This window comes from Varanus komodoensis, unplaced genomic scaffold (genome assembly GCF_004798865.1).
Source record: "Varanus komodoensis strain SLA01 unplaced genomic scaffold, ASM479886v1 scaffold33, whole genome shotgun sequence".
NCBI lineage: Eukaryota > Metazoa > Chordata > Lepidosauria > Squamata > Varanidae > Varanus > Varanus komodoensis.
Genome location: NW_025335817.1, coordinates 7883917 through 7896461, shown reverse-complemented (window position 1 = coordinate 7896461; position 12545 = coordinate 7883917). Strand labels below are relative to the sequence as shown.

Below are 12545 nucleotides of genomic sequence, written 5' to 3'. Positions count from 1 at the left end.
CTGAGCACCCCTAATCTGCGAATCTAAGGGAAGCTTTTCCCCTCATCGGGGCGCGGGATTATTTTGTTGCACAAACGGCCTCTGACAAAAGAGAGGAGGGGGGAAATAGGCGGAGGGATACAAGCGGCCGAGAGTTGCACTGCGCAGGCGCAGAGCCGGAAGAAGGGCGGGGGAGTCGAGGCAAAAAAGGGAGCCGCCATGTTCTAGCAGTGGGTATCTTTTTTTTTCCCGCCTGAAGTGGAGAGGAAGCAGTTTGACTTCTAGCTGTGTGACTTCATGGCCTCTTTTCTGAGGGAGTGCGTTTTTCTCATCTGTACGGCTGGACTCTAGCAGCTGAAGGGTGACTTTTCTCCTGAGATGAGAGGCTGAAGTTGCCTTCTTGCAATGGGAGTAGTAGAATAGTAAAAAAGCATCAGATCTACCCGCAATTGTCTAGAAGTGACCCCACTGAACCTAACGGGAATTCTAGGTAGAGATGGATAAAATTATAGTATTAGAATGTGTATAATAAGGACACGATCCTACGTATGTTTAGGCAGAAAAAGAACTACAGATCCTAGCATTCTCCGGCTGACATGGCTGGCTGGAGAATGCTGGGAGTCGTAGGACTTAGTGCTGTCCACACATGCCTAGAATTGCAATATAAATTAGAGTAATTCTGTGGAAACCCCTAAGCTTTTGCTATGACCGTATCTTGCAGTTATTGCAATCAGGTTAGCTTACAGCAATGCTATTTATTCATAATTCGATTAAACAAATTTGTTGATACTTATTTGGAATGTGTAGTAAATTATTTTTGCATATAACTAAAAGTAAAGGCAACTGCAGGGGAAAGGTTGCAAATCAAAAGATAGCTTACTGATTTGTATTAATCAAAAGTCTTCACTAGACTGGAAGTTATTTCCAATATTACAGGTTTTATAGAGTGAAAGAGATTGTAAACTGCTTGCTCGAGGTTGTAAAATCATATGCATGGCATTTGCCAGAAAAGTCCTGTTCAAGTCAGTGGAATGTAACCTTCACTGAAACGCACATTTGAGTCCCAAACCCTTGCATGGTAACAGGCGCAATATCAACAGTGCTTTTTTCACAAATCCTCATCCCAAGAGTTGTGGAAGAGGTGCTAGACTTGTAATGTTCACAGTTTTGTGTATAATTACCATTTGTAAATGCCCAAAGATCAGGGACCCTCAAGTTCATAAAAACCAGTGGTTATAGTGATGGACTAGAGGCCTGTGAGATCCATCCAAGTTTTATTTCCCTCTCAGCCATAAAACTCACCACATGACTTTGGACCAGTCACACTCTCAGTCTAACCTATCTCTCAGGGTCATTGCTGTGAAGATTAAAAAGGAATGGAGAAGAACTGTGTGATCCACCTTGGATTCCCTGCAAAAGGAAAAAAGCGAGAGATTAATGCAATTTTGAAAGAAACAGGAAGTGTGATTAGGATGGGGTTGGAGCTATCCCAATACGTTTATTCTGGTCCTAGGGAAGTCTGAATATAAAGTTAGCACTGCACTCATACAGACAACACTTTTCTTTCATATTCATCCACTAGCCTGAGGTTTTCAGAGAAGGGACGGGTTAGGATGGTCACTGCATAGAACACGCCCTTCCTCTTGCCCCTATATAACTCACTAAACATCTAGCAAATGTGAAAGATTTGTCTACTTCTAGCCTTTCCCTCCCTACAACTGCATCTCCAAAGTCAGTGGTCAGTTGAGATCAAAAAGCTTGCATTTCTGCCAGAAGTTGCTGTAGAAGACCAACTTTTCATTAAGTATTTCATATTGCAGAACTTGTATCTTTACTAGAAATGTAAAGAAAGGTTTCAGAGGGTTTAGCTGTTGCCAGATTTAGCATTTCAAATGTATGGGCTGGTTCAGTGATTCATTTTTTTATCCTTCTTGGTGGAGATGGAAGAAACAAGATGCTATCACAAAGGATGTGGGTGCTGGTTCAATCATTAAGCCTTGGTATTGACCATGATATGTGGCCAACATATGTATTTATTTATTGCATTTTTATACTGCTCGGTAGCCCAAAGGCCCATATGTAACACTATAAGTGTATTTGCTCACAAAGGGAAGACAAAGTGCTCTAAAAATCTTGACCAGCAATGGAGAAGCATAGAGGACATTTACTGAATTGGGCCGAGATTCTGATCAGTCTTTGATTAGAAAAGGAAGGTATCCCATGCCACCTTCCTGCTGCAAAGCTTTCCACACTGAACATTGAGATGGCACCACATTCTAAGGAAGAGCAGAGTGCTGCCAAACTGTTAATGAGCAAAATACCAGGGTACAGTATGGAGAAGGCAGTTGGAGCATGAGTCAAGATCAGGGGATAGAAGTTAGAATCCAAAGAGAGCTAACAGCTGGTTGTCCATGGACAGGAATGTCTCCTAGTATCATTCTGGGGTAGATATTGGAGTAGGATTGTCCTTAAAATGCCTTGTTTAGGAAGGGGTTTTAGGCCTTCCTTCCTTCACAAACAGCAACATCAGTGAACATTCCCTTTAGTTAGCATTAGGGAAAATGTTTTTCCCAAGCTGTCTGCAAAATATGTTATACTCCGTCAACGTATATTTAGCCACAGTTTGCTCCAGTAGACATTTCTGAACTTGCAATAGTGGAGGTAATTTATGCATAGGTAACCACTGCTGCCTCTCAGCAATGAATCTAGAAGCACCCCCAAACTAAATCGGTTCATCCAACAAGAGTGTCATATTCAGGACCAATTTCAGACCTAACTTCTTGTACCTCATTTGTCCAGATTACAATATACCTTGTTCAGATTCTCCCAGATACCTCTCAGCAGCTTCAAATACATGTTAAAGAACATGTGGGACAGCATATGACCCTGAGGCAACCCATAGGGCAAAGGTGATAAGAAGGAACAGAACTCATTTAGCTCTTCTTGGGATCGACCATCCAGGGCAGTCGAGCCACTATAACACTGTGCCTCTTAAACACAACCCAGAAGGAATACCATAGCTGATGTATCAAAATTCATTTTAAACCCATATTTCAAAAATCAATCTCCAGGCCCAGCATATGTCCCCATGCCATGCTGGGGCAAAAGCAGTACTAACCACTCCCAACATGTAAATAATATGGGAGACATGGCAAATTCTTAGCTGGAAACGTTCAATATACGTTCTAATCCGCAAGAGGAGATGAAAAAGAATGTAGCAGCTGTAGGATCATTTTTCTAATTACCCATGCAAGCAAAGTGATGCTCAACGTGTTGCAACATACGGAGCAAGAAATGGCTGACATTAAAACTGGATTCTGAAAAAGAAGCAGCATTCAAGATCACATTGCACAAGAAGCTGCTGTTAGGACAGAAAATGCAGAAACAGAATGGCTTCCAATTGGCAGAGGTGTCAGACAAGGGCATATTTTATCTCCCTATTTATTCAGCCTATAGATAGAATATAGATATTCTACTATATCTATTATCTGTAAATATTATAAGGAAAGGTGGATTAGGATCAGAGGAAAGAAAAATAAAAATTGGCAGAAGTTACATTGATAATTTAAGATATGCAGATGGTACCATATTATTGGCAGAAAGCAATGAATTGAAATGATGCCTAGTGAAAGTTTAAGAACAAAGTGCGAAAGCAGGACTGCAGATGAACATTAAAGCAAAATAACTACAAAAGAATTACACAACTTTAATGTGTAAGAAATAATACTGAAGAAATAAAATTAATGTTGAATCTATTTTTATTTCATTTTCATTTATTTTGAAGAAATAAAAAATAATGAAAGATTTTGCATACCTTGGCTCAATCATCAATTCAAAGGGAGACTTCAGCCAAGAAATTAAGACTTAAGACTTGGAAATGCAGCAACCAAGGAACTAGAAAATATGATGCATAAAAAGATTTAATTGGAGTTGAAAGTCAAGATCACCCATACTGTTGTATTCCTGATCATTATATATGGGTGTGAAAGCTGGACATTAAAGAAAGCTGACAGGAAGAAAATTATATGCATTTGAAATTTGGAGAGCTTTGTATATATAATGGAGCTAGAGAAAGACAATCAAGTGGGTCCTAGATCAAATTAAGCCAAAACTTTCTCTGGAAGCAAAAAAATGACAAAATGGAGCCTGTTCTACTTCAGGCACATGATGAGAAGGCAAGATTCACTGGAGAAAACAATAATGTTAGGAAATTTAAATGCAGAAAAAGAAGAGGATAACCAAATATAAGATAGATTGGTTCCATAAAGGGAGTCATGGCCTTAGATTTATAAGAGCTGCGCAGGGCTGTAAAGGACAGGAACGAAGAGCATTCATTCAGAGGGTTGCCTTAAGTTGGAAACAACTTGTCTATATGTTGAGAACTACAGATTTCTTTGTCAATTGGTTTCTTTTACACATGAGACATGAAAGGGAACAAAAGACAACCCATGAATGATAAATCGCCAGGGCTATAGAATTATTGGTCCATGAAACATTGCTACCAAGAAGGAACAGAGATTGCACTTCAGGTTCTGGATGAGATTCCTCTTTCTAACATGGCAGACATAGTCAAGTCAATTGCCAAATTGTGAAGCTGTGTACCTTTGGCATAATGTTTATTCTTGGGACCCCCATTTCATTGTTCCTACAGAAGGTTTGGCAAAGAGTGTTTGTAGGACTCAATTAGAAAGACTTTTTTTTTCTTGGAGTTTAACATTTTGTTCTCATGTTGCCCAACCTGGTTTGATGCAGCATAATAAGGGAGATTCTACTTGACAATAGAACAATTGACTCAAGAGCTGAAACTTGCTAAGCAGGATTAACTGAATATTATAAATACCTACAAGTGTATTACACTAAAACCTATGGGTGGCCAGCCTCAGCTAATTTTTTTTAAAAGATCTAAACAGTATCATTGTAGCCCTTTCTCTTGCCATAGAGTAAATTAATACAAATATCTTTTTTAATGTCCAGGCATTTAACTTTACAACTCAATATACTTTAAAAGGAGAAAGTAATGATGTGCACTGTGAATTACTTAAATGAAGCAAAATAACAGCTTCATCTGTCTGCACCCTGAATCTAAATCCATTTACTTGTAAGCAATACTCATCAAATTAAGTGGGATTTATTTCCAACAAAGGCTGCAATGATGAATATTCTTACTAGGAATTAAGTCTCATTGAATTTAGTTACCTGATGTACAAGTAAACATACTGGCTAATATTATAGAAGCATATGCTTGCAGTTTAATGATTATTTAGTGGTGATGTATTCTTAAATTGCTATGAAAACAATTCATTGTTGCATGTCTGTGTGTAAATGCATCATTCTAGGATGCTGCTTTAATCATTATGACCTAAAGTACAGGTAGACAATTTGGTGCCTCTGGAACTAATCTGCCCTCAGACACCTTGATATGTGTGGCATAGTTATTAGAATGTTGGACTGGGGACCTGGGAGATCAAAGGTCTAGTCCCCACTCAACCATGAAGATCAATGGATGACTTTGGGCCAGTTACGGTCAGCCTAACCTAGCTGACAGGTTGTTTTGAGGGTAAAAATTGAGCTATGTAAGATGCCTGGGGTTTCTTTCGAGAGGAGAAAGGCGGGATACAAATACGATGTAATAATACAAGCTTGTCAACACATTCTGCTCCCCCAGTTTGTATTTTATATTTTTTATATATTTTCTCGCAGCTGGGATTGCTTCGGAGCAAAATGGCAGCCTCTACCATCTATTGCCCATCCCTGCCCATGACAGAATTTTAATGCTTGTGTTCAGGACAGTTTCTCCAATTTTCAAATTCACCAATGACCGAAAGGCTTGTCTACTTAGAAGTTACTATTCATTTCTATAGAATGCTTATATGTTCTCAGTATGTAATTTTAAAAATCTCATTTGATACATCTTGCCAAATCTAGATATGTCAACTGCATGTCACACTAGTTTGGGTTGAATCCAGATTAAGAGTGTATCCCCTGATCATAATTAATATAAGTACCATTGATTTCATGGGGTCTATGTGAAAAGTGACTACATTTGGATACAACTCTCAGTTTTGACAAAATAATCACATTCAGGGATTGAGTATGTGTCAAGTATAGGTTATCATTGAACCATGGGTGGTCATTCAAACATGAGTTATTGTATTTTCCTAAACCTAGCCAATATAATAAACCATGGTTTGTTAACCATGAACAACCCACAGTTTCCCAATCTAACAACATACCCCGAGATCTCTTCACAGGTTGCTTGTGGTTAACCCATGTTTTAACAACAACCCATAACCCATACTAAACTCTTGAGTGTAGGTTATCATATTGTCTGAATCCAGCCACAGTCTTCATTAATTTGCTAAAATCTTACAAATAGATCACTGTTTTATAGTGAACTAGAATATTCCATGTTGTAAGAACCTACCCTATGGGGTGAAAAATCAGAAGGATACTCTTACTTGAAGAATTCAGTAATATGTGTTGTGTCTGCCTGTACAGGCAAGACTGAATTATTTTATTTGATAAAACTGGAATGTAGTTTCTATTTATTTCAGGTTTTGTATATGTATAAACGTGGTGATACTTAATTTTACAAAGTTGTTCAGGTAAATATAATAGTAAATGTACTATTAATTTATTCAGAAAGCTTATAAGAATGAACTCTGCTTCATCAAAAGTAAAGTTGCTGCTTAAAAATAAATCTTTAGTACAAAATGGCCTCTACACTCTAGAACTATTCTGGTTTCTAATATTGTCCTGTTATCTTTATTTGAGGTTAGATTATGGCCTTGACTTACGCAGCCTTGTAGTATGGAGACAGAAAGAATGAGTTAAGGACACCCTGTCTTCCATTACACTGCAGTTCCAAAGATAAGACTCCCACAATTAAAATAGCACAAAGCTTGTGCATTGAGTTTACAATTCCACTATAGTCCTCTTAGGGATTCTGTCACTCCATCCAGTTTCCACGCTGACTTTGCAATTCAAAGCTACCCTATTTCATACATTTTAAGGTAATCTGCACTTGCTAGCATGTATACTCGACAAGGAGACTTTCCTCTCTGATAAGTAGATCCATCATTAGTATGGTGGTAATTCTTGACCTTCAGGTACTTGTCATCATAGTTCCATAGCCATGTCCAAAAGGTGGGTTCATAAAGGCAGCAGGAAATTTGGAACAGTAGTCAAGGGCAAGGTAGATGTCAGCATCCTTACCAATCAAAAAGTCCTGGCACTATATTCCTGTAAACCCTTACCCTGCTATACCACAGATAACTGCAACCATGTGTTCATTGTATTTATGCTTGACATTTTTAGGTGCACATTAAAAAAAAATGTCTATACATTGCCTATCAGGGTTACCCCCCTTCCAAGGTGTGTCATAATATACTATAACATAGGACAAATCACCATGTAAGTGATGTAGAGAGCAATCTAAAGTGGGGTCGTAAAGAAGCCCTGATGGCTTTGTGCAAGCCAGGAAAAAAAGATGGATTAGGGATAACAGTTCTCCAACTTTTCTATGCAGTTGTGGGTCTCTACTGAACTGGACAAGCTTTCAGAACGTACAGAGTACAAAACTGGAATATCTTCCTTGGCTCCTTGAGAGCAGCTCAAATTTGGTTATTTTGTCACGTACAGAGTACAAAACTGGAATATCTTCCTTGGCTCCTTGAGAGCAGCTCAAATTTGGTTATTTTGTCACTGGATTTGGAAGAGAAATTGGTACATTTGCCATCTAAAAATGTTCAGCCATTTACCATATCAATGGAAAACTGTGAGTTGCTCGTTTTACAACATCTGAATTCAGGCCAGCAAAGATAGTGTGGATCTCATGTTTTATGTATTTTATATGAGTTTCAATTTGGTTTTATCTTGATATTTTAAAATATATGCATTGTAAAGCTACTTTGTTATGGCTATTTAACTGTAAAAGTAGGATATAAATAAATAGGATTTTTAAAACTTTGTTATGGATAAGTATATGCTATGTATATATTAATACTTGTGTACCACTTAATATGCAGGTGGCACACTGGTTTAAACTGCTGTGCTGCTGGGCTGGTAGATCGAAAGGTCGCCGGTTCGAATCTGCACAACGGGGTGAGTTCCCGTTGCTCCGTCCCAGCTCCTGCCAACCTTGCAGTTCGAAAGCATGCAAATGCAGGTAGATAAAAAGGCAGCACTTCGGTGGGCAGGTAACAGCGTTCCGTGCACCTTGGTGTGTAGTCATGCCGGCCACATGAGCATGGAGACTGTCTGCGGACAAACGCTGGCTCCCTCCGCTAGGAAACGGAGATGAGCACCGCCCCCGAGAGTCAGGCATGACTGGACTTAACGTCAAGGGGAAAACTTTACCACTTAATATAATAAAATCTCTAAGTTGTTTATACAAATGGTAAAATTATAACAATTGCAGCTATGATCAAAATTGACTTAATTAAAAAATGCAGAAAACTAAAATGGAGCAGCTGCATGATGGGTAGAGAATGCCTGTATAAATAAAACCAGTAGAGTCATGGATATCCACCTACAACGTTCTGTTTATTTTAATTGCTGAAGAGTTGCAAATGGGTCTCTAATGGTTCAGCATTTAATTCACACAAAACTTTCAATTTCAAAATGAAGGGAAGATAAAAGAGTAACACCATTTTTATATAAAGCAACATAAAGTGTAAGCGACGTGTCCTGTTGCTACTTGGAATGTCTTTTTTCTCAGTTTTGAACCATAGGAGGTGATGGAAGTAGCTGCAGCCATGCACTTCTGCTTTTGCAGAACAAACTGCATCTGAAATAAAATGCTTCTGCTTCTTATGGGTTTCCAACATATGGAAATAACAGCACAGAATCTAGTAGCTCCTTAAGGTGCAGGGGTGGGCATTGCGAGCATGTCCCAAACTCTTGGCTTACAGTTCCCATAGTCAGCATTGGCTGTGTTGGCTTGGGCTGATGAGAGTTGTAGGGCAAAATTTTGGGAGGGTCACAAGTTTCCCACCCCCGCCTTAAAGCCCATACCAGCCTTCCCCAACCTGATACCCTGTTGGACTACAACACCCAGCATTTCTGGCTGGGGCTGAAGGGACATGAAGCCCACAACATCCAGAGGGCACTAGGTTGGAGCAGTCTATTCTAGACTAATTGTTAATGCCTGCCATCATCCAATACAATTTCCAGTGAATAATCCCTATACTGCATGGGGCTGATGGGAACTGATGTCCAAAACTTAAAGGGCACCAGGATGAGGAAGGTTGGAATAAGCTTTTGTGGTATCAGAGCCACCTCTGTTGAAAGCCATCTATACATTTTAACTGAAAGGGAGGCAACTTTAGGAAAACAACCAGTCATCCTGAATCCGCGCCCCCTTTATGCAATCCAGGGTCACTTCGCCCCCCTCCAAACCAGCTTCTGCTGCCCCTCTTCCTCCCCAGAGGAGGTGTTAGGGGTCAGCTCACCGGCTAGAGCCCCGAATTTCTGGGAGGCCACCTGTATATGAGTGCTTGCTGAAATGAAAGCACGGGGCCCATGATAATTTCTGGACTACCAGGCTTTTTGCCCACATGTGCAGCATCCCTTGCTGCCCTCACCTTGAATCCTCCTGCCTGAGTGTGTGGGTGGGTTTTGTGTGGGGTCTTTCTTGTTGAGGCTGACATCAAATACCCTCCCCTCGCCTGCTCATAATCCCCTTTTAGGGTCCTGTTAGACGACACAAAGAGAAAGACTTTGCAGCGTGCATCCCTTAGCACGCGCAAATTTGTGGGTACGCGGGAGCTCGTCTGCGTATTTACTTCTTTGCCGAGCCTCGGAACTTTCCGGCACGAGCACCGCCCAGGCCCCCCGCGCCGCGACCTGCTCCGGCGGCAGCCCAACCCTCGCCGGGGCAGGCCGCCGAGAGGGGAGCTGTCCCCGCCCACCGCGCCGCCTCAGCCCAGTTCCGCCTCGGGAGCGATCGATGGCCGCCTAGGCTGCGGCTTCCCTTCCCCTCGCTTGCCTCAGCGTCGGGACATGTGCCTGCCTCGGCCCGCGAGGAGGAGGAAGAGGCGGCGGCTGCTGCGCGGCGGTGAGTGGCGAGGGCCGCGGCGAGCGGGGCTCTGAGGCGGGTCGCGGCAGGCCTGGCGGCGGCGGCGGCCTCCGCTGCTAGTTCTGGAGGCCGCGAGAGTGGCGGCCGGGTCGGCTGCTGGCGGGGGAGCGCCGCGCGGCTGGGGATTCCGGGCGAGAGGCGGGTCGGGCTCCGCCGCCGGGTGATGCGGGGCCGCCCCGGGCCTGTCAGAAGCGGCGTGTTGGCGACCGGGGGTGTGAGGCGGGCGGCGGGGTGGGCAGCCGTGGCAAGACGAGAGGCCTAGCGAGGAAGGGAAGGGGAAGGCGGAACCCGTGTGGCCCTTTTCCCTGATGCCCAGCCCCGTTCAAATGTGACCTTGGCGTATCCCCAGGAGCTTTTTGCCCACGTTATACATTAAGCGCAGTTTTACCCACTGGCAGCTAAGCCTGTCGTTTAGATGCGGTTTTGCTTGACGTATTAATGCTCGAAGAAAAGGAAGCGTCTTGTGCTTTAAAAAAATGTACTGCTTAAGAAAAAAAGTGTGATAAGGCTCTGGGAAGTTGTCTTCACAGACTTCTTTGAAACTACACGTTATGAAATTCATCCATAGGAATGAATATTCCACATAGGAATCCTGGGTATCACATTCCTTGTGTTTTGTCAGATCTGTATAATGAGAAGCTGCTGCTTTCTTTGGCATGCACATGTGATGTGTACACAAAACCTTAATTTGTGACAGTCTGTGCAAGGATAGTAGTGGAAATTCAGATGTTTAAGTGGTTCAGTCAAGTTGCTGTGTCCATTTATATATTGTGTTTAATGGCGGGCTTGTCTCAGGCTTTCACATACAGGTTGTTGGGATAAGCATAAGTGAACATAGTTGAGGAATTGTGCCATGAGATATTTGAGAAAGCGAGAGACATTGAGAGTGTCCCTTGACTGTTCCTAACTTTCTGCAAGCAGGAACAACACATGAGGCTTTGTTTCCACCCACTAGACTCACAGTTGGTGAAGTTGGAGGAATATGTTGAGCTTTCAATTATATCTAGTGGCAACTAGATAAATAGTGCAAATGAATAAACCAGCTAAGAGATAGGTAGGTGATAGGTTGGCTACATGGATACTTTGTCCCATCTGTTTAAGCACGGACATTTGATTGTATGTGTGGCTGTATTGGTAATGGATTTGCCAGCAGCTTCTCTCAGTCAGAGGGTTCTGGAACCTGCAGTTTGGGGAATAGAGTAATTGTATCCTTGTTGTATCACTTGGTGTTTAGTCACAGTAGATGTGTAAACATAAGAAGTAAATGATAAGAGCATTTTGCTGTCATGCACTATTGTGTCGCATGCATGCTTGTTTCCACTTCAGCTGTTTGTGATGAGACCAATTACCTCCAGGTGCATCACAGCATTCCATCACTGTTACCAGCTCCCATATAATTGTCTAAATATGTGTGTTTTCTAGTTCCCTCCTTACCCCCTTTTTTTCCTTTGTGTTATGTCTTATTGACAGGGTTCAGACAACACAATAACCGGCACTCAAGGAGTATTGGCTGTAACTAAAATGTGAGTTATCATGTTGTCTGGATCAAGCCAAGATAAACCATGGTGAACAGGTCATACTGCTGTCACAAACATGAGTTCTTTTTTTCATGGCTTGTTAGTGAGCTGGGTTTAGACATGATAATGCATATTTCAACACTTTTCAATGGCAATGCTCATTTAACCTATGTCAACCCTTGAGCATGGACTACTGTGTTGTCTGAACCCAGTTATTGATCTGGGTTTGGGAGCCTTTCTTGCCAAAAGGATAAACACATCAAAGAGAGACGTCATAAATAAAATGCATAAAAAGGCCCTAGTAACTCTTCTTCATAGAGAAATGTAATTGCACTGTAAAGTATCCAGAGTGGAACTCTGCCTTTTTGAATGCAGGATAAATCAGGACAGATTACTCTGGTTGTCTATACAGATGGTATACACTCTATGGTACATGAATATGTGGATGAAGAGAACTGTGTGTTTAAAATATTTTATGAACATACTGCGATGATCATGCCACTGAAGGCTTATTTTTACTAGAAAATATTTTGATACATGGGGCATAAATTAGAACTGGAATGAAAAAGAATTGGGTATGGGAGACTGCTTAGAAGGCCTTTGAGCCAATATAATGGAATATGTGTTTAACAAATAAATAAATATGTAAATAAATGGGAGGGAATGACATTCAACTTGGTAAGCTGTAAGTCTGCAAACAGGGACTGTATTTTTAAACTTGTAGCAAAGCTAGTCAGCTTTAAAAACTTTATCAATGAATGAACATAAGTTGTTAGACTCTTTAGTAATTCAGTTTAAAATGGACAGGGTTGCAGAAATGTTTGACAAAGATGTGTTAGAATTGGGTAGTATTAGGACTGCTGATTTTGGGAGGATACATATAATTGTATTCTTCAGTTATCCAGAAATGTTTATTTCTTTTATACCCCTCCTTTCTACCAGGAATATGGCACTTTAGGCAACTTTTGCTC

The 12545-nt window shown here is 41.3% G+C and overlaps 1 protein-coding gene across 3 annotated transcripts in view; it reads left to right on the top strand.

Annotated features, from left to right (window-relative positions):
* The window catches only part of USP8 (ubiquitin specific peptidase 8), a 43565-nt gene that overhangs the window by 252 nt on the left and 30768 nt on the right, over nt 1–12545 (top strand). For 2 of the 3 annotated variants that reach the window (XM_044438575.1, XM_044438573.1), the window contains exon 1: nt 9903–10036. The exons of the other annotated variant lie outside the window; for it this stretch is intronic. The gene's annotated coding sequence lies outside the window, so the exon portion shown is untranslated. Of the gene's footprint in view, nt 1–9902; nt 10037–12545 lie in introns of those variants that run through there. 3 annotated transcript variants of the gene reach the window in all.